Source organism: Mus caroli, unplaced genomic scaffold, assembly GCF_978045245.1.
Source record: "Mus caroli unplaced genomic scaffold, Mus_caroli_1 scaffold_13, whole genome shotgun sequence".
In the NCBI taxonomy this organism is placed as follows: domain Eukaryota; kingdom Metazoa; phylum Chordata; class Mammalia; order Rodentia; family Muridae; genus Mus; species Mus caroli.
The window spans coordinates 4,708,107-4,729,585 of NW_028227268.1; the positions used below are offsets into that span (position 1 = coordinate 4,708,107).

The 21,479-nt window shown below is 54.1% G+C and overlaps 1 protein-coding gene across 7 annotated transcripts in view; it reads right to left on the bottom strand.

Moving 5' to 3' along the window:
- Septin9 (septin 9) overlaps positions 1-21,479 on the bottom strand; it is a 160,132-nt gene that overhangs the window by 21,466 nt on the left and 117,187 nt on the right. The window contains exon 1 of one of the 7 annotated variants that reach the window (XM_029484179.2): positions 6,951-7,108. The exons of 5 other annotated variants lie outside the window; for them this stretch is intronic. The gene's annotated coding sequence lies outside the window, so the exon portion shown is untranslated. Of the gene's footprint in view, positions 1-6,331; positions 6,452-6,950; positions 7,109-21,479 lie in introns of those variants that run through there. One more of the 7 variants, XM_021175476.3, reaches the window with a different exon arrangement.

The following is a 21,479-nucleotide window of genomic DNA, read 5'->3' on the forward strand; positions in this document are numbered from 1 at the left end:
GCATTGGCCAGGCTCCAGAAGTCACCAACAGGAGGAAGTAACACCCTCCTAAATACATGCCTCGGAGGTTCACTGGGCCCCAGGGAGCCTGGCCAACCTTCCCACGTGGAGGTGGAGACACGCAATCAGGCCCTCTGGTTGCTGAGGGCTTTGGCTCCGTCCAGGGTGGCTCACTGTGGGGTGGGGGGTGGGGTCTCATCTGCAGCTATCCTCTAAGCAAGTGTGTACATTAAGCTTGACTTATCCTCTCAGAAGGAGGAGGCGCTGGGGCTGGGGAGTTGGCTCATTGGGCCAAAGGCTTGCTGCCCCACCATGATGATCAGAGTTGGATGCTTCAGAATCTACAGCAAAAGACAGGTGTGTGACACTAGTAATCCCAGCCTAATCCCAGCACCAGGGAGGAGGCAGGTGGAGTCTTGCTCCTGGCCAGCCAGCCTGGTTGAATGGGTAAGCTCTGGGTATAGCAATGAGACCCTATGTCAAAATACAAAGAGGTAGCCCCAAGGTAGCCCTCTGGCCTCCATATACATCTGTGTATATCCCCTCAAATATGCACGCACGCACACACACACACACACGCACACGCACACGCACACGCACACGCGCGCCAGAAAAGGCTCAGGCACCCCTACAGAGAGACCTCAGTCATCAACCACCAAGCTTACAGTCACCGGTTACCAGGTCAGCTTGTGGTGGCTCCACTCAACCCAGCAGCAGTGATGGAAGAGCAAATACTTATTCAGAGCCGGTGGGTATAAACTAGTCACAGAGCTCATCAGCTTGGCACCCTCTGTCACCAGGTCAGCTGCAGGTGAGCCAGGATGCAAAGACCTCTGCTCCCCAGTGGCTACCAGCATCCCTCTCTGCCATTCCTCCACCGCCAACCACCGGAAACAATGCCCACTCCCAGTCAACGGACCGCTGTACAGACGTCAGTGTCTCAGAACCCACAACAAACATCCTACCCGCTGCTGCAGTAGGAGGCACCTCTCCAGCTCAGTGCTGCAAAGAAGTCCCGCTCCTGTACCCCAAACCTTTGGCTCCCACGGGGGTCCTCAGTCCAATCCTTTGCCCTTGGAAAGAACCTGCGAAAGTCACCCAAGAAACACTGCTTTGTCTCTTCTGTGCTTATGTATGTAATTGTCCATGTGTGTGCACTTGGGCATGTGTGCACATAAATTATGGAAGCCAGAGATCAACACCAAGTGCCTTCCGCAATCACTCTCGACTTATTTATTTATTTATATTTTGGGTTTTCAAGATAGGGTTTCTCTGTGTAGCCCTGGCTGCCCTGGAACTCAGAAATCCACCTGCCTCTGCCTCCCGAGTGCTGGGCCTAAAGGCGTGCGCAGCCACTGCCTGGCTCCTTAACGTTTTAAGATTCCTTTTATTGAGAGATTAGAAATCTTACTATACAGCTCTGGTTGTCCTCGAACTCATTATGTAGACCAGGCTGACCTCGCAGAGCTCCGCCTGCCTCTGCCTCCCTTTTGAGTGCGGAGACTGAAGGTGTGCACCACCATGCTCCAGCCTCCATTTATTCTGTTACTGCGGGTAACATGCGCACCGGTGCGATGGCACGGATGCAGAGGTCAGAGGGCAACTTGCAGGAGCTGTTCTCTCTGCTGTGTTGGTTCTAGAGATTGAACTCAGGTTGTGCCTATACCTGCTGAGCCATCTTGCTGGCCTATCTACCTTAATTTGGAGATGAGGTCTCTTACAGAAAATGAAGCTGTCCAACTAAGTTAGGCCGGAGAGCTTAGGCATTCTCCTGTATCCACTCCCCCCACCACACCTATCTTATGGGGTCTTTGGAACTCAGATCCTACACAGAGAGAGAGAGAGAGAGAGAGAGAGAGGGAGAGGGAGAGGGAGAGGGAGAGGGAGAGGGAGAGGGAGAGGGAGAGGGAGAGGGAGAGGGAGAGGGAGAGGGAGAGGGAGAGGGAGAGGGAGAGGGAGAGGGAGAGGGAGAGGGAGAGGGAGAGGGAGAGGGAGAGGGAGAGGGAGAGGGAGAGGGAGAGGGAGAGAGACCCTATCTGTCCTCTTTCCTTAAAATTCTCACATGGGAGAAAGACAGGGAGAACGGAATCCCTGCAAGGCCCCTGAGCTGGTCTTGGTGAAACCAGAAAACATTTGGACTAAAGTAAAAAATCTGAGGTCACACAAAGCTGGTCCCTAGTCATTCAAACATTAACCAACCAAGCACCTAAGTCATCCAGAATGGGGTCACGGCGATCAATAAATCTCAGTGGCCACTGAGAAGAACAGAGAGGACACTAAAATCACCACTGAACAGGAGGGCCAGTCTCAGCACGCTCAGGGCCAGACCTGCATACCCAGACCCCCTATAGCACAGCAAAGGGGTTCACTCCCCAGTTGGACCAGGCCTGTCTTATCTCCTCCACCAGTGGTGACAGGCACCTGGAGTGAGGCCTGGGAGATAAGAGATCCTGGAGCATTGAGCTCTGAGTACATTCCACTGTGGAAGGACAACTGTCCCACGACCTCTGGTGACCAGCATGTGCTTGGCACCTAGCACCCAAAAAGCAAGGCAGAAACCCTGCACGGTGCCACCTGGGAGGCTAAAGCAGGAGGCATGTTAAGTTCAAGGTCAGCCCGGGTTACAGAATCGGACTTTGCCTCACATGACCAAAAAGGAGGCTGGAGTCATAGCTCAGTGGGTAGAGTTGGCTCTCTTAACGTGGATGAAGTCTTGAGTTCAGTCCCTGGAAAGAGCAGAAGTATAGGTCATCCTTGGATATATAGGGAGTTTTGGGCAAGTCCCTCTCTCAAAAACTCAAAGAAGACGGTGAGATGGGGGGACATACAACTGTCAGAAGCAGGAAGACTAAAGACAAGGGTGCGGGGACTTCAGTCCTCATGTGGCCAGCCAGCAGCCTGAGGTGCTCAATGATGCCCCCTCAAATCTTGGCTTCAGGAAGATGCTAAGCAATCAGGAGGAGTTGGAGCCCTGGGCAAGATCCATCCACTGTACACAGATTAGGACAGTGCTTAAACCAGCCACCCTTGCTCCACAGCCAGCCAATAGCTTATCTTTTAACACAATTTTAACGTGTTAACGTGTGTGTGTGTGTGTGTGTGTGTGCGTGCGTGCCTGTGTGCAGGCACATGTGTCATGGCATGGCACATGGGTAAAGTTTAGGGGACAGCCTGCAGGAGATGGCTACCACATGGAGTAGATAGAACTCACACTGTGAAGGCTGATAGCAAGCATTTTTGTTTGTTTTTGGTTTTTTTCGAGACAGGGTTTTTTGTATAGCCCTGGCTGTCCTGGGACTCATTCTGTAGACCAGGCTGGCCTCGAACTCACAGAAAGCTGCCTGCTTCTGCCTCCCAAGTGCTGGGAATAAAGTCACGACAGCATCTCTTCCTGATGACCATCTCACAAACTCTAAGCCTCTGTGTCTTTCAAGGGCTTCTGCACTGAGCTGCATCCTGCCTTAAAGGATGCCCAGGTCCCACACCCCAACCCCAGTGCCAGTGACTTGAGGACAGTGGTGGTGAGCTCTGCTGCAGAGGGGTGGGAGGTGGTGGGGAGTAGAACCAGATTAAGCAGCTCCAGGGCTGCAGGAAGACAAGATCAGGCTCCGCAGTCCTTAGTGCAAATCTCTTTCCTGGGCTCACAGCCTGGATGATGTGCTCCTCAGGGTGCGTGACAGAGAATGGAAAGGAAGAGCCAGGTAGGCCCACCCAACCCTCAGGCATCAAGGTGGGCTCAGCACGCAGCCAAGTGGGCCGGGTGGAGACTCTGCAGCAGCGGCTGCAGAGACCTGGCAGGCGGAGGTCTCAGGTGTGGAGTACAGAAATGCCCACCTCCCCAGATGCAGGTAGAAGCCCCCAGCCCCACCCCACTCACAGAACACACAGGATGCTACGCTGCACAGCAGCCACCCTGAGAAGTCTTCCTTGGGAAGGAGTCCAAGGCTCTGCTGCTCCTGGAGGGCAGGTCCCTACCTGCCCAAGGAACAGAGCCAGTGCTCAATAAACAAATCAAAGCTTAGTGCTGGAAGGCAGAGAGACTGGGAGAGCCCTCAGAGCTTATTCAGAGCCTACCCAGAGAGCGAAGGGTAGAGTTGGCTGGAAACTTTTCAAAAGACCAAACTGTAGGAAGTGGGACCCTCTGGGCGGGACACCACTCCCAGACCATTTCCTAAAGCTCAACTGGCAATATCGGCCTAGTCTATGGAGGAAGGGGGATGGTAAGGACAAGGAGGCCCACCTAGCCTCTGCCAGTGGCCACTGGGGTTTTGCCTACATGCATTAAAATAAAGCTGTTCTTCCCACACACAGGGCCAGCAAGTGAGAGAGGAAGCCTAGAAACTTCCGGGGTGGTGTGGGAAAGCCAGTGGAGACAGTACTGTGTGGAGGAATGGAAGACCGGAAATGGAGCTTCAATGCTGGCTTCCTAGAGACCTTTGACACAGGCAGGGAATCTGTGCTGCCTGTCCCAGGCTGTGGGGCCCTCTCTGTACAAGGGGGCCTCAGCCCCGGCAGAGCCACCCTATCTGACAGGAGCAATGACACAACAGGAAGCTGGGGAGGATATTGTGGCAGGGAAGGGAGGGGGCGGGGATGACAGGCAATAGCACAGTGGTTGCCCAATGGGTAGGGGACTCCTGACCCATGTCCCAGAGCTGGAGGGCAGTGGATCTGGAGTCAGAGGACGCCACAGGCCCAAAAAGGTCCCACTTAGACCTGGCATGGAGACTTATCTCATTCTTGTGACAATCCACACTGGGAACCTGGCCTCCTTTCTGGAGCTGGCTTCCACCGAGGTAGTTACCACCTCACCCCACGAACAGTAGGTTCTTGTGCATACCGGCTGAGCTGTCACCATGATGACCACAGGGCCCACCCGGTAGACATATATATGAACAGGCTCCAGTAGATGTAACAGAACCTGGGGTAAACCAGTAAAGAATGCCCAGAAACCGAAAGAGTCAGCCAGGTCAGCTACAACTCAGGTTCCTTCCCAGAGGCCCAAGTTTTAAAGGTGCACACTTATAATCCCTTCATCCAGGAGGCTGAGACAGTAGGGCAGCCATAAGTTCAAAGCTGCCTCCTACCTCTACCTCGTACCCTGAAAGAGGCCCAAGAAGAGAAGGGTGAACTGCCTCCCCGAGCAGGCCTTGGGTGGAGGCTGGCTGCCTATCCAGAGGACTTAATAAGCACATTTGCTAAAATGGAGCCCCCTGGTGAGCGACCCAAGGGCCCCATGATGCTAGAGGCAGAGAGTGAATGAGGGGGGCCTACGTCATTGCAGGAGATCCCATCTTCACTGTCCTCTGGGCTTTCCACGTGAGATCTGAACCAAATTCCAACTCTATCCAGCACAGAGCGGCCAGAACCCACTACTGGGCTGCTTCCGGGTGATACATTTTTTCTCTAAGTAAAGGAATCTCACACTTCTCTTGGGGAGCAGATCTTCTCTACAGACCTCTGACCAAGAGCTGGCAGTTTTTCCTTAGAGTGGGGTGGGGGTGCGCACAGTAGGTCGGAAGCTCAGGCAGTCTCCAGGAGGGGAAGGCATTTGCCTCTTTCCCTCTGTGCTTGGATGCAAGTGACCATTCTGTGCTGGCCCAGGTTCTCGTCTCTGCTCGGCTGCAGAGCCTGCTGTAGGACACTGCTTGCCCCTGGCTCTTACACAGAGCACAGGTTCCAACACAAGGCTCCAGAAGGCAGACACCCCCATTGCACATTCTCTAGCAAAACAAATGCATACCAAACCCCCACCCCACCCAGCAACACCCTCCTGGGCTCAGCACATCACCAAAAGCCAGAGAATACAAGGGTCTGATGGTGGTGTCCCACCACAGTGCACCGGTGTGGTCTCTAATATGCCACCTTTGTAAGAGCCCGCAGGAACTAATTTCCAGCCAGCGTTGGAAACCGCCCACTATTAGAAGCTGATAACTCTGTGTGGAGAGATTTTTGCAAGAAGCCTCCAGTACACCTCTGCTCCTGCCCCGGCTAGAAGTCAGAGAGCCCCTTGCGGGGGCAACGTGCTCCAAGACACTCTTCACCACTCGGTGGAGTTGGCCAAACATTCACAAAGAGATAGCTGTGGTCACACAAAGCCCCTTTTTCTTCTATTCTGCGATCGAAAATCTGGTTCCCGCGTGGAGACCCGGCATCCCGCCGCCTATTCTCCCAGGAACCCAGGGCCGGTCTGCCAATCAGAGTCCCAGGCCCCGGGGCTACCCGGATCCCAGCCCCAATGCACCCATCGGGGCGGCCAGGCGAGCCCCACCACCTGGAGGCCCCCGGAGCAAACTGTGAGGGGCTGGAAGAACAAAGAGCGAGGACTCACCCCAGCAGCTGAAAGTCGGGCTGCCTGGACGCTGGAGAGCTGCGGCCCGCCCACCGGGTCACATGGCTCGGAGCCGAGCAGAGGATCAAAGGGGCTTTGTGGCCTCGGAACAAGGAGCCTCCCAGAATGTGGGGCAGAGAGGTAGGAGGGCTCAGGACGGCCTGCGGAGGGAGGCTTGCTGGGGAATTGCTACAAGGGGCAGGGCGAGGGGGCGAGGAGGCGGGGAGAGGTGCACCGGCTGCAGGCGACAGCAGCAGGGCAAGTCTGGGGATAAGAGGAAAATGACAGGGTATCCGCGGAGGCGCTGTTACGTAGAGAGGTACAGTATGGTCCTTGGAGCCATGCAGCCCTACCCTTTAACCGATGTTTGCCCAAGTCTGTGCCAATCCAGAATCACGGCACCCTCTTCCCAGCCAGAATGGTCTTCCATTGACCCTGCACATGGTACATTGATTGACCCTGCACATGGTACACTGGCCTGGCACTACCCCAACCCGTCAGACAACAGGCATGCATCTTGGTCTTCCGTCAGCCTTCAGTGTTTTGGTAGGCCCCGCCCTCTCCCAATCCCCTCACCCCCATAGGCTTCTGGGCAGCTGAGACAGCTCGACCAACTTACTTAAGTGGGCTCTGCTGGTTGCAACCAAAGGAGGGAGAAGCAAGAGAGGAAGCCAGAACCTGGGGCTGGGCTGGGGCTGGCTCACCCTGACTCTCTGTTCTGGAGCCTCAGGGACTCCGGTTGTGTTCTGGCGCCTGCTTCTTCCCACTGTTCCTGAGCCTCCGTGGGGGCTGGGCAATGAGTCAGTAGACTCCTCCCCCAACTCCTTGCAGGCCCTATGATGTTCTGGGACCCTGAGAGTGATGAGCCAGGGGGTCCAAAGAATACGAGTGGATACTTCTGGGGCTGGGGCTGGGCCTGGATGCTGGGATGCTGGGATCTGCCAGACCCTATAACCTCTGACCTGGAATGAGTCACTCCCAGGCTCAGGCATGGCCACAGTGGCCCCAGGCCAGCTCCCACACTGGGAGTGCTGGGGGTGAGATTTGAGCAGAAGCAATTAGTTCAAGGGGAGAGGAGCCTGTAGTAACTCTGGAGGGGCCTGGGGCCAGTGACAGATTTCTCCCATGTGACCTCCATCCCCCAGTCTGCAGGAACGAATGCCCCAGAGCCTCTCACAGTGTGTGCACACTCTCCTATCCCATCCTCAGCGCGACTCTGCCCTACCTACCAGCAGAACACAGGAGCCCCAGGCCTCCCCAGGGCGCCGCCGCCGCATCTTAGGAATCTGCCTTCCCAGTCTGGAGTTGATACACCAACTCCAGTCACAGTTGAAGCAGCAGGTCCATTCAAACCAGGAAGTGCTCCCCCTCCACCCCTCCCTTATCACCCAGCCCCGGCAGTTCAGTAGAGGGACTCCTATCAACCCATGTCAAAGCTGACCAACGGACCGCCAACTGCCCTACTGGCTCTCCTTTCTAGGGGCACAGGGCCTCGTCTCGTCTCTTCTGAACCTTTACCTTTGACACCCCATACTTAAGCCTCCAGCTCTCTGGGAGCCCCTGTACACAGCTCCAGTGAGCTTTCCAGATTGCCAGCCTGGGTAGCACATGGCACTCCGTACATGGTGACTTTGTGCAGCTCAGAGTCTCATTCAGTAGCACCAAATGGGGGAGAGGCGTCCTCCAGAGCATGAAGGGGGCAGGGAGGGGCTTTCTAAGGCTTCTTTCCCCAGCAGGCCATCCCATCCATCCCCAAGGAAGCAGCCTGATAGCCACTCAAGTGCCATCAGACCCGCTGGCACAAAGCCCAAGATGCAAGTTACAGATGGAACCTTAAACTTCTGCTACCACTGGGGGTGGGGGGAGGACGACAGGAGGGACCACGTGGCCCGCTTTAATTGATCTCACAGAGCCAAAATATTATCAGTTCAAGATGTCACCAACATGAAAATGGCAGAGATATTTCACATACTTCTTCCTTTCCGTGCTAAGACACTGGAATCCAGAGAGCCTCTGGCACCACACTGCCCAGACCAGCCCTAGGCTGGGGCATTACAGTCCCATGTGCTGGCTAGAGGGGTGCTCTACCCTGTACCCCATTACTGCTCTCAGTTCAGAGCCACTGACTCAGAAGTCTTCTTGGAGAGCCTGGTCACTTCTAGTACCAGATCTACAAGCCACATTTAGGGGTGGAGAGAACCCAGCTCATGGAAGCCATGCTTCCTGTCCAGAGACTGGAGGGGCTGTGTTTAAGAGCACATTCAGTTGCTCCAGAGGAGGGCTGGGAGTTTGGTCCCCAGCACCCATGTCAGACAGCTCACAAGTGCCTGGGACACAAGCTCCGAGGGGGCCATGTGCACTCCTGTGCAGGGACCTATGCACACGCAAATACTTTTTAAAAAAAAAAGTCGGCCAACCAATCAAAGGTTTTAAAAGGGTATTGAGGAGCCACGTAGAGTAGAGGGTAGGAGAAACAGGAGTTCAGGGCCAGCCTCAGGTTCATGAGAGGCCAGCCTGAGCTACAGAAGACCTTGTCCTTTCAGATAGGGTTTCTCTGTAGAACAACAGCTCTGGCTGTCCTGGAACTCACGTTGTAGACCAGACTGGCCTTGAACTCACAGAGATCTGCCTGCTTCTGCCTCCCCAGTGCTGGGATTAAAAGTGTGCACCACCACCGCCTGGCCGACCTTGTCCTTTTTAAAATATTTATTTATTTATTTATTTATTTATTTATTTATTTATATTTTATGTGTTTGGGTATTTTGACTTCCTGTATGTCTGTGCACTATGAGTGTGCAGTGCCTTAGGAGGCCAGAAGAGGGGGCTGTATCCCCCTGGAACTGGAGTTACCGATGGCTGTGAGCAGCCCTGTGATGCTGGGGTAACCTCAGTCCTTTGGAACAATGGTAAATGCCCTTAACTGCTGAGCCATCTCTCCAGCTTGAGACCTGATCTCTCTCCCTCCCTCCCCACTCTCCCCCCTCCCCTTTGAAAGTGGAAGTAGCTAGTTAGTAAAGCGTTTACATGACATTCATGAAGCCTTGGTTTGAACACTTCATATTCAGGACATGGTGGCACATTCCTGTAATCCCAAGACAGCATGTGGAGGGGGAGTTCAGGGTCATCCTCGGCTACATGGTGAGTTGGAGGCCAGCCTGGGCTATGTGGAACAACAGTCTTCAAAAAAAGTAAAATAAAAATCACAGAGATACAGAGCCGTGTCCCCAGGGTCACTGTCAGGGAGAGGGGAGTTTGTCGTAAGGAATCAACTCAATGAATACCTGGCCCCACACCATGTAGACTGTGCCAAAGATACCATCAGCTCGCTCCTGGATGTCCCTTCTCATTCACACTGGCTTGAAGGGGCATGGGAGAAGAAGCCCAACCAAGGGGGAGCCAGCTGCTGGTCTGGCTCACTGTGCATTGCCAGACACCCAGGGCTGAGGAGCTCAGAGCCATTTCTGCGTAGAGGCCCCTGAAGCTTGGGCATGAGGAAGACTTGGGAAGGAAGCAAGCCAGGGTCCCATCAGCTGGATTCAGGAGGACGGGGGTACCGAAGCAGAAAAGAGCAAGAGAGGAGGAGGTGACAGACACCCAGGCTACTTCAACTCCTGCCCTTCCGGTGCCTGGGTCTCCATCCACACACTGGCTTCCGCCCCATGTATAGCCTTCCAACAGCTAACGTGCCAAGCTGTGTTTATTTATTCTAAAGTCACACAGGAGTACACTTTAAAAATAATTCAGAGAGCCGGGCGTGGTGGCGCACGCCTTTAATCCCAGCACTTGGGAGGCAGAGGCAGGCGGATTTCTGAGTTCGAGGCCAGCCTGGTCTACAAAGTGAGCTCCAGGACAGCCAGAGCTATAAAGAGAAACCCTGTCTCGAAAAACAAAACAAAACAAAAAAAACAAACAAACAAAAAAAAAAAATTCAGAGAGTGAGAGCAAGCAGATTACTGGCTACCAAGGGTGCTGGCTCCTTAGGATGTGGGGTTCCCACTCTATAGTGATGAAAAGACCCCGCAGGCAGTTCAGAACCAAGACCATTTATATGACGACCAGGGATGGGGGGGGGGACTGCTTTACACTGCACGTGTATTGGAAGCCCAGGATAGCCCAGACTCCGGGTCCTCCAACCTCAGTTTCCCCAGTACCATGATGACAGGTATATACCACTCCCAGCTGGAAAAACATGTGCTTAAAGAAAAAAAGAATTGGAAGTTGGGCTAAGGACACAGCTGAGTTGGTAGGACACCCTGCTAGCGTGCAAGAAGCCCTAGGTTCAATCCTCCCAGCACCACACAACCCACCAGTGGTGGCAAATCCCAAGATCAGAGTTCAAGGCCAGCCTTGGAACAAAGCCTGGGCAATACAGGAAACCATATCTTTAAAAGCAATTTTTTAAAGAAGTAGATGCATTTTTAGTTTCCTTGACCCAATTTATTTTAGCATTTTATGCCTTAGAAGTTATCATGTCTTAAGACACACCAGGCTGACCAATGTCCTGTCCTCGGCCTGAAAGTGCCATGACTTTACACGCCAAGGCAACTTTTGGGTCTGAATACAGAGTGACAGAGAATGTGACCCAGATGGGCCAGCCACAATCACAGGTGTCCCGGACCACAGAGAGACAGAGGAGGCCTGATTAGCATATGAGGTGACCACAGAGGCAGAGATCATCAGAGCAAGCCAGAGGTGCCAGGAGCCACCAGAGCAAGAAGAGGCCAGGGACAGATCTCTGGAGGCCCTCCAGGAACCCACCTGTCCACACTCTGGCTTCAGTCTGGCTTAGATTTCAGACCTTCATAACCCTAACACAATAAATGTCTGTGTGTACAAGCTACACGGTTTGCACAAACCCACTTTCGCAGCCATAGGAAGTTCATGTGGCCCACAGGAGCTTAAAGGTTAGGCAGTAGGGCAGGTTCACTCTCTCAAGCCATCCCTCTGGATCCTCGAGGACTCCTGGGATCTTACTCCCAAGCCGGGCTCACATCTACCAAGCCTTATCCCAAAACTGATGAAGCCCCTTTTCCAGGCACCTGGCCAAGGTGTGGCAGCTAAAAAGCCCACTCCCCACCGCACCCCCAGCTGAGTCCTTGCACGGGCTCCCAGGCTCTGGGGACAGCACACAAGGTCCTTCTCGATGACATCAGGTGTCTCCACCTCCCCTGAAAGCAATGGTGAGCCTCGTACAGACTTATTGCGGAGGGTGACACCTGCCAGGAAGCACAGGACACCCACGCTCAACTCTACATGCAGCGCCAAGCCAGCAGGAAAAGGAGACGTATGAACGCGTGGTCGTGGTCCACGTGCATACACACGCACACACACATACACACACGCACGCACGTGTGCGTGTGCATCCTGTTCTCTTCTGGTTAGGCACAATGCTCACCTTCCTGCCCACGGTCTTCCAGCCACCCAGGCAACAGCTCAGGAGTACAGCAGATGCTTCTAACTGAATGCCAAGAACAACACCACCCCTCCCCCGTCCACCCCTCTGAGGGTCTAGCGCTGGAGAACAGAGGCAGGGCTGGTACTTGCAAGTGTTGCTATGTGGCAAGTATGGGTGTCCTGGGGTCCTATACATGTACCTTCAAGGCTACACGTCCCTGAGTTAGGGAGACACTGCCAAATGGCCTTGAGGGAAGGCCAGAAGCAGGATTAAGGGGGGGGAGGCCCCTAGAGAGCATCTTACCACTGAAAACAGTGGCTTGCAACAGGTTCTGGGTGTTTAGGTACCACTCCAGGTCCTGTCTGGGCCCAGGTGAACTGATGCCAGCCCAATCTCCAGAGCAGAGTTGCAGGCTCTCTGACCCCCAGCCTCCCCCAACTGTCCACTCTCAATAGCCCAGCCCCTTGGCCCACTCATGTTCCCCTCTTTCCAGCACCCACTCACTTCTTGGCTGGCCATCTGGCCTCTGCCCACCATGTATCACCAGGGCTCACTCTGGGAGGTTCCCCACTGGCTCATCTCCAGTCACACCCAGCCTGAGGCAGCCCTTGCGGGACCATCCTGGGATCTCTTTCCCTTTCACATCTCATTTTGGTTTCCGGGTGTGATCTCCCCTCCCTTCTGCCTCTTCCATGTTTCTGGTTCCAACCCCTGCCCAGTTTTGATCCATCTCTCTAGTGGGTTCTCTCAGGCCACACCCCTCCTCCCTCTACCGGCCATGTTCTTCCTGGAGAACCCACATGCCTGAGATACTAGGTCCTACTGCTCAGGCCCTGCCTGCACCCCTCAGTCCTGGGACCTTCCTCTTCAGATTCCAGGGCCCCGTCCCCCCAGCCCTAATGCTTAGCTTTTGCAATTTTACAGCAGCCCCTTCCTGCCACGCCCCATGCAGCTGGTGGCCCTATATCCATTCCTCGATTCCACAATGGTGTCTACTTCCTGTCTCCCTCCTTTTCCCGCACAACTTCCAGTACTACAGTGGAACTCCTCCTTGGGTCTGAGTACCCCTGCACCCTGGCACATCCAACCTCAGCCAGCACTGTTTCCTAAGAACCCTATTCCTCAGTTGGCCTCCATGGTCTCCCAGACATCACCACCTCCAGGGAGCACTCTCCCCGTTCATTCGCTACCACAGGTGACACTCCTCCACCCCCAGCCTGGGTCTCTCTAAGGCCTGGAGGCCTGGCCGCTAACTCAGCAAGCCCTGCCCCCTCCTGGTTTCCTAGGTAACAGAGTTCAGAGCAAGTCTGTGGCCCTAGGCGGCAAGGGCCCATTTCCTTCTTTCTGAGGAGCCCCACCCCTACCCCTGTCAGAGAGCAGCATCCAACTACAGGCCTTTTTCCTTCTCGAAAAGCTAACATTAAGCAGGACATGGTGTTGCACATCTGTGATTCCAGCTGAGGCAGGAGGATTGAGTTCTGAAACCAGCCTGAGCTACACAACAAGACCTTGTCTCAAACTCACAAAACCCGTGTCAGCCTTCATGAGCCTCTTGTCTTCTGTGACACTGTATGCTATCTTAACTTGAGGTGTGACCCTGGAGTCTGCAGCCAACTGTCTTACCTCAGTGTGATTGCCACCCTACCTTGTAGATCAACTCTAGCACGCTGCCACCCCATCCTTCAGGCCCTTCACCTCACCCCGACCAAATGCAGCCAAACCCCCACCAGGCCCACAGATTTCCACGGCTCAGACGAGGCTAAAAACATCCAGGTGTCTAGCCCTGTGGGCTCCTCGGTGTAGAGAGAAGGGTGGCAGATTGGGTACACCAGACAGGACAGGGTCTCGCCTTCCCACCCTGCAGCCAGGACAGAACCTACATACCTGAGGTGGTCAGGTGCTGGGTTTGTTTTTTTGTTTTGGTATAGTTTGGTTTTTTCGAGACAGGGTTTCTCTGTGTAGCCCTGGCTGTCCTGGAACTCACTTTGTAGACCAGGCTGGCCTCGAACTCAGAAATCCACCTGCCTCTGCTCCCAAGTGCTGGGATTAAAGGCTTACGCCACCACCGCCTGGCCAGGTGCTGGTTTTTAAGGCAAACTACCTGTTTCGGTGTGTCCAAAGGCACCCCAGGCCTGGGTGATGGGAGTGGGAAGCAGGAAGGGAGAGCTGTCCCTTTGGGCTCTAAAAATGGACTCAGTAAAGTCTCACTCTAAACCACACAGCACTGCCCATGTAATACCTACAGGGGATGGGACCCCCATCTACAGAGGGCAGGACCCCTGTCATCCAGGAGACTTCCTGGATGTGTGGCTGGGACTGAGAACTGCTGGCTTAGTACCAAATGTGGACACACACACACACACACACACACACACACACACACTCTCCTCAGAGCTGTGCTACGCTCGCCTGAGAGCAATGAGACCCTAGGAGGGTATCATTCAGAGCTGGGACACTCGCCACCTCCCCCTTGGGTAACCTCTGTATCCTCTGTGGAAAAGTGCCTGGCCTGGGGCTACCAACCCTGTTTATGAGTTACAGAGGAGTGTGAGAGTCCTAACTGGGCGAGCGTGCAACTCTCTAAGAGGGGGTTTCTCATCTGCTAGGGAGGAAGGCAGACATTAGGGGAGAATGGCAAGATGCCATGGGCAGACTGGCTTAGTGGAGGATCCATGAGCAGCTGCCTCCTGGGATGGGGAGGAGGGTGGAGGGCGTGGTCATAGGCAGCTAGGAAGAAGGGTGTGGCAGTGAGCCCGCACAGACCAAGGTTCCCTGTTGCAAGACAGGAGTAAGTAGAAACTTCTGCCTGCCAGCTATGTGTGTCTGGGCTTGAAATGGTGACGTCACGTGCAAAAGCATTAACATTGCCCCCACTGAGAATTTCAACCCCATGTACAAAGGCTGGAGACCTGGGTGCCTCACAGACGCAAGCCCTAACACAAAAGTCAAGACGACAGGCTGGGAAGATGGTTCGGCGGGTGAGAACACTTGTTACAGAAACACGAGGACCTGAGTTTGACTCCCAGAACTAGCATAAAAGTCACACGGGCACCTAGAACCCCAGTGCTGTGGGAAGCAGAGATGGGGAGATCGTGGAGCTCCCTGGCTGCCAGCCTTGCTCCAGGCCCAGTGAGAGACCCTGCCTCAAGGGTAGAGTGACAGACAGAGCACCCCCCCTTCTGGCTTCCACTCAAATGTGCAGGCACATACACACTTGTACCATGTACAGCTGATAGAGTCAAGATGGCACAAGATGGTGACTGGAGGCAACAAGAGTTCTCAAATCTAGACCTCATAGGTAAGACACTTGAAGGGGCAAAGGCTTTGCAGGTCCCGGGGAAGTCCCTCCAGGGTGTCAGGGAGGAGGAAGGGCTAGAGACATGGCGGTGGCAAGTGTCAGAGTGCCCCTTGGCATGTCCAGTCCAGGACAAGATGATCACAGAGGCTGGGCCGCATGGAGCTGCTCCATGCACTCCCCGCTCAACTCAGAGAGACGCCATCTCACGGCCACCGGCAAAAGCGAGCTCTCCGAGAAGGGAGGAACGGACCACAGGCACCTCTTGTCACAGGCCCAGCATCTTCAGCCACAGGAGCCAGCAGAATTCCACAGGTGGGGCTCAGAGAGGGAGACTGGGGGTCGGGGTGGAGTGAGGATGGGGGGTGTGGACAATGACATGTAGCAAGAGGGTCTCAGGTCTGTCCACACTGACTGACATCCTGAGGGCTTTTTGCTGCCAGGGAGAAGAGTATTTCAGATGAGGAGCGGGAACTCGGGCCTGTGACCTTTTCACGACCCTGTCTATATAACTGCAAGCCTGAGAAGAACACCCCAGTCAAGAACGGAAGCAGGTGGGCCTCTCCACCTGTGAAAAGGGGAACTATAAGTTTTGTTCCCAGTGTCTTTCCAGAGGTGGGAAGGGAAACTGTCTTCCAGCCTGAGCTGGTAGTAATCTAGAAGCATCTAGAAAGTTCCAGAGCTGCAGTCACACCAGAGAATTCCTCCAGGCTTTCCAGAATCCGGTCACCTTCCTGTCTGTGTGTCTGGTGACTAATGGATGGACACCAGCTTGTCATCTCTCTGAGCCAGAGGTCAGAAGCTGAACTAGGTCAGGGTGTCCACAGGTTCCTAACTGCAGGTTCTGGGTTGAATCTGTTTTCTAGCATTTTCTACCTATCCTTCCAGATTCTTGGTCCTTCCTTTTCCTCTGGCTTGGCTTTTCTCACACTGCAAAGCTGGGACACCTCTCCAGCCCCATTGTGAAGGACCCTCTGGAGCAAGGCCATGGGTGACTCTGATTCCAGCAGACATGTCAGGGTTGGACCACAGACCTGAGTTTGCCTGCCTGGGCTCCAATCCCTGTGATCTCTAAGATGAGGTGTGGTGTCTCACACCCTCATGCTGCCACGTGGGGGGGTGTGCAGGGCACCTGGAGCCAGTCCAGATCTGTGACCATCTCTATCTGTCCTTTGTTTCAGAGTGGCTCTCAAACCTCACCATCTCTATTGGACACCTGGTAAGGTACCCATATGTATGCAGGGCGTATCCCATGAACACCTGAGCACCCTACTGCTGGGCAGTTACAGCCCTGCTCTCCATACAGCGAGCAGATGCTGTGGGCTCCGCAGCCAAGAGGTCCTGGGATAGGACAGGCAGTATAAAAAGCCACACAGTTGAGGAGACACTGGAAGGAGAGGGAGCCCTCCCTCTGGAGTCTGAAGTCTCCGGTCCAAAATTTCTGCGAAATTAACACCATTGCATTGACGGTTTTAACAAGGAAACCACATTCCTTTTATAGAGAGATATTTTTGAATAAGAATGCAGAATTAGCAATGAGCCGTGCTTCAGGCCTGAGCGTGTACACCCTTTGAGTATGGCTAGACTCTGTTCCCAGAAGTGAACCCCGAATTTCTGGGAATCTCACAAACAAGACTATGAACTTCACTTTCAATAAAAAAAAAACGATCTTAACTCCTGAGTACCGGGCTGTAACCCGGGGTTTAGTTTTATCAGCTCTAACCCTGTGAAACCACAGCATGACCCGACTTCAGTTCTTAGACTTGTCTTCCTCAGAAAAACCAGACACATGGCTCTCGGAAAGACACCTAAGCAGGGCCCTCTTAAGTAGCCCATACCCACACTTGTTGACTCCAGTGCTCAAACCTGGAGTCTTAATAAACACCAATTCTAATCTGCACAGGCTCAGCCTAAAATCCTTTCCACACCACAGTCAAGCCAAGGGTACAAGGACCTTTACATAATGAGTTCCAGGACAGCCAGAACTATATAATGAGACCCTGTCAAAAAAAAAAAAAAAAAAAAAAGTCAGCCTTCGTCAGCATCCAGCAGGAGCTGGCTGCTCCCAATGTGACCTCTGACCTGGGGCGTGGCCATGGCCAATGCTTGCTTTCTCAGGTGCCTGGCTGCCCCACAGGCAAGATGTGTAAGTCTACAGGTGTGCAGGAGGATATACCTGGGGGACAGTGAGGCCCTCTGGGTAAGTGAGGTGGCTCAGCAGGTATGGTGCTTGCTACAGCAGCCTGCTGACCTGAGTTCAATCCCTGGAACCTACATAAAGGTGGAGAGAGAAATGACTACAAAATTGTCCACTGGGCTTGGGGACAAAAATTAAAAAAGAAAAAAAGTCCTCTGACCTCCATGTGTGCATCATGATGTACACAGACACACAAATAATAATAATAATAATAATAATAATAATAATAATAATAATAATAATAAATAAATCAGTAAAGTATTTTTAAAGGAGTCCTCCATGCTAGAGATGGCATAGCCCAGCACCGGCCACTCGAGCTGAAGACCCAAGTTTAGTTCCCAGCACCCATGTGGTGGCTCAGAGTTCCAAGAGGGGTCTGATGCCCTCTCTTGGCCCTTGTGGGCATTAGGTATGCACGTGGTGTCCAATACACATGAAATTTTAAACAAAATATATCTTTTTAAAAAAAACTCACAAACATTCTCCACTCTGGATGTGTGAGTCTCTCCAGGCTCTCCTGGGGTGGTACCTGGCCTGCTAGTAGTGTGACTGCTGACCTATGGAGGTCCCTCATTAGAACCATTGGGAAGCCCCACCCCTCACAGGCAGGGAGGCCTCGAGTCCCATCTGAGAGGGAGAACAGTCAGTTTCGTGCGTGTGTACAAATCAGCCCCTCCCAGCCTGCTCATTCACTCCCACAGTGCTGTGCTCTGGCCCCAGGCTCAGGGCTACTACAGAGGTCTCACTTCTCTCTGCCTCTGGTGCTCCAACCACTTCTGCATCAGGCCTTGCTGGGGCTCGGTGACTGAGGTGTGGCCAAGGAGCTCTGAATTACACCAGGAGCCATTTGTATGAGTGAGGCACCAAGGCTAAGCTGTGTGACCTCTGGAAAGCTGCTTTGCCACTCTGGTCTTACTTCCTACAGGTGGTTTTACACAACCTATGTGTGCCTGAGCCTCATCCACGGTGCTTTAGCCCTGTAGCCTATCTTCAATCAGCACAAACAATCAGCTTCTAGACCCTCCACCCCCACTCCCTCTGGCCTCATAACACTCGGGCTTTCTCTTTCTCCTCACAGTGCCTTGCTGTGTAACTCTGGCCAGCCTGGGACTGGGCTATGTAATCCAGGCCTCCCAAGTGCTCAAACAGCAGGTGTAGTCATGCCACGCAGCCAGGACACTCTTCAGCTCTGCCCCACACAGTGGGCCCCGCCTTCTCCCGCACTTAGCCCCAGTGCTGCTTTCAGTTATTCCCAAGGCAGAGGAACTGATGCTCACGGCCCTCTGTCCTCCATCCTCCGCCCGGGCCTCCACCCAAGAGGCCACTATAGCTCAACAGGCTGTAGGTGGCAGGGGCCAAAGAGGCCAGGCCACACCCCTTCAGGGAAGAGACTCCATCAGTGGAGACAGCTGCTCTAAGTGCAGGAAAAGGAAAGGGGTGGGGGAACTTGTGGGGGGGGGACCTTCCCATCCCCCATTCTAGACCTCTACTCCAGGAGGCCCCACCCCCACCCCACCTCAGGGGATTCATTCTTCTGCCAAACCCCAGTAATGAATCCCACATTGCTGGGTCCCCCCTCCGCCCTCTGACTGAGCTCTGAACAGCTGGCCCACAGAAGGTACTGAAGCTGAGAGTGGAGAGTAGAGAGGAGCCTGCAGAGTCCCACATCCCACCCACCCCTTCCTCTGCAGATAAGGCCCCTCTGTTCCGGCCCTGGCCCTGGGAAAGCTCTGTGTATGACTCTCTCTCTCTCTCTCTCTCTCTCTCTCTCTCTCTCTCTCTCTCTGTGTGTGTGTGTGTGTGTGTGTGTGTGTGTATGTGTGTGTGTTAACCCTTTCGTGCAAGGCACACCCTCAAGGTTTCCTGTTCCCAGCCAAGGTGCACACCACCACAGCAAGAAAGCTAGGAAGCCAATTATCAATAATACACCTCCCACACCACTAAGTCAGTGACAGAGCTTAGGGAAGAGGCCCAAATTTAAACTATCAGTTTGCCTTAGCCAACAGCCGTGTGACCTCTCTGTGCCTTCATCCTTTCTCTGTGAAACACTAATAATGGCAAAGAGCCAATAGGACAGGGCCGATGGATTCAAGGAGGTGCTTACTGTAGGTAAAGGGCCCTTAAACACATTGGGACCACAAAGCTCTAATGCCTATCAGCCACATGAATCCGACAGACCTCGCCTAAGCTCAGCAGCTCAGAAGAGCTGGCTCGGTTGGTGCCCGGAACTGTCTGGCAGCCAAAGGTAAGGTCCCCGCTTCCTCTGAGCCCTGCCTGTTCTAGAAGCAGCCACAGCTGGAGTCCAGTCTTAGTTCCAAGAGGTGACCTTTCTGAGTCAGAGACCACAGGGACGCCTGGGGCTACCAGTGTCCGGATGTGAGGATATAGCACCATGACTCTCTGACCTCCTCAAACCCACGCTTCTCTCCCCTGCTTCAGTTCTAGTCATGGTGCCCAGGGCATTCTGGGACCTGAGCCTTGGCCCTGTACTGTACACAGCTGCCCTCGAATTTCTGCCTCCAGTGGTCACGTGGCTCGGCCTACCAGTGAAGAGAGAGTGCAGCCCAATAGGAATTGACTGGCTGCAATCTACAAACCCAGACAAGGGTGAGCCAAGCCATGAAGCCCTGGAGATCCTCTGTCAGCCTCTGCAGCCCCACTGAGGTGGAAGGTTATCCTCTCTACCCAGAATTCTGAGGGGCCTATTGGAGCGAAAGTGTCTGTCCCTAGCCATACAGCAGCCACATGCTGGGGCCAGAGGCAGAGCCCCAGCCGATCTTGCTCTCCACAGCACAGTCATGTCCCAAAGAAACGTTTACAGATAGCAGGTCACTGTGGAGGGAAGGACCCTGTTACACAGTACAGGCCCCCTAGAGTCACACCATGGTGCACCAGCCCACAAAAGGCAAACCTGAGAGCTGTAGCCAAGTGAGAACGCACAGGTGACAGATGACTGTTGTGACCGAGCTCTCCCCACATGGAGTTAAGGACAGCAAGATGGCTTTGGAGTCCCACAGGGTATACTCCAGGTAAGGGGTCTTCTGAACTGAAGGAAGGGCTTAATCAATACCACATGGCACCATTTCACATGGCAAGTGTGAGCATGTGCAGGACCGTTAGAGCAACACAGCAAGCCCCATGGGCAACATGAAGGGCCAGTGCCTGGGCTGGGGACCCTGGAAGGAGGAAAAGATGTCCTGTGGACGCACAGGATCAGCCGCCGCCAGCCCAGTGATTCTCTCCCTCTGCTCGCTCATCTCCATGGTGTTGGCATCTCAGCCCACTGTGGGCAACTGGTCACACTTAAGTCTCAGCCCAACTGCTCTCAGGCCCTAGAAAGCCGATGCGTCAGTCACAGCGCAGGGCACAGCTGCTGCTTCCGGGGAGGCCGTGCCAGGCTCGAGGGTGACTGGGAAGCAGTTGGAGCCCTGTGCCTTGTGGCAGCTAAATGACACTCGGTCTTACACTGGTCTGGCCAGAGCAAGGGCAGCCTTGTCCTGCTTGCTCCCCCTGTGGCAGGGTGACCATCTGAGCAGATGCTGCCCTGCCTCTCCTGCCCAGGCCCCCATGTGCTAGGGAACCTCTTGCCTGTTCCTCCAGGGCTGAAGACATCAGTCTTGGTGTCAGATAACAGGCAGCAGCTGTGCACCCTGGGCCTCCCGGAGGGCTTTCTCTTTCCGGATAATGAAGATCCCCAAAGAAGGAGGATCTTCACACGGTGGCCAAGGACAGTGAAGAAGGGGTCCTTCATGACATCCCTGGGCAGCCTAGGCTCAGGAGCAGCTCATTGTGAGTTTCAGCAAATTCTCCCTTGCAGCTGAAGCCATCTGGAGCCAGCTTTCTGCTGCCGGAAGCTTAAACACATCCAGCTACGGACGGTGGTGTGCACCCTGGGAAGGGAGGGGATCCTCTGACTTGAACTGGCAGTGCCTTAAGTGGACAGTCCCCTCTGAGAGCCAAGGGATAGGGGCTCCTGGGGAAAGGAAACACAGCAGGCTGCTCTCTGTGAGAACAGAGACTGAGATGGCAACTCAGATCCCAAGTCAGCAACTCCATCCGTCCCTGGGGTTCTGTCCATACCCCCGCTAGCTGGCTGCCAGGGAGAGCAGTCAGTTGTCAGCATCCTGAGATCCAAGAATAAGCTGAGAAGGGAAACTACCAGGCAAGTTGCTGGTAAGAGCCACTGTTTCCTGTCCATCCCCCCACTTCCTTAAGCCCCACTCAATCCTTCCACTGCCCCCAGCAGTGAGATCAGGAACTG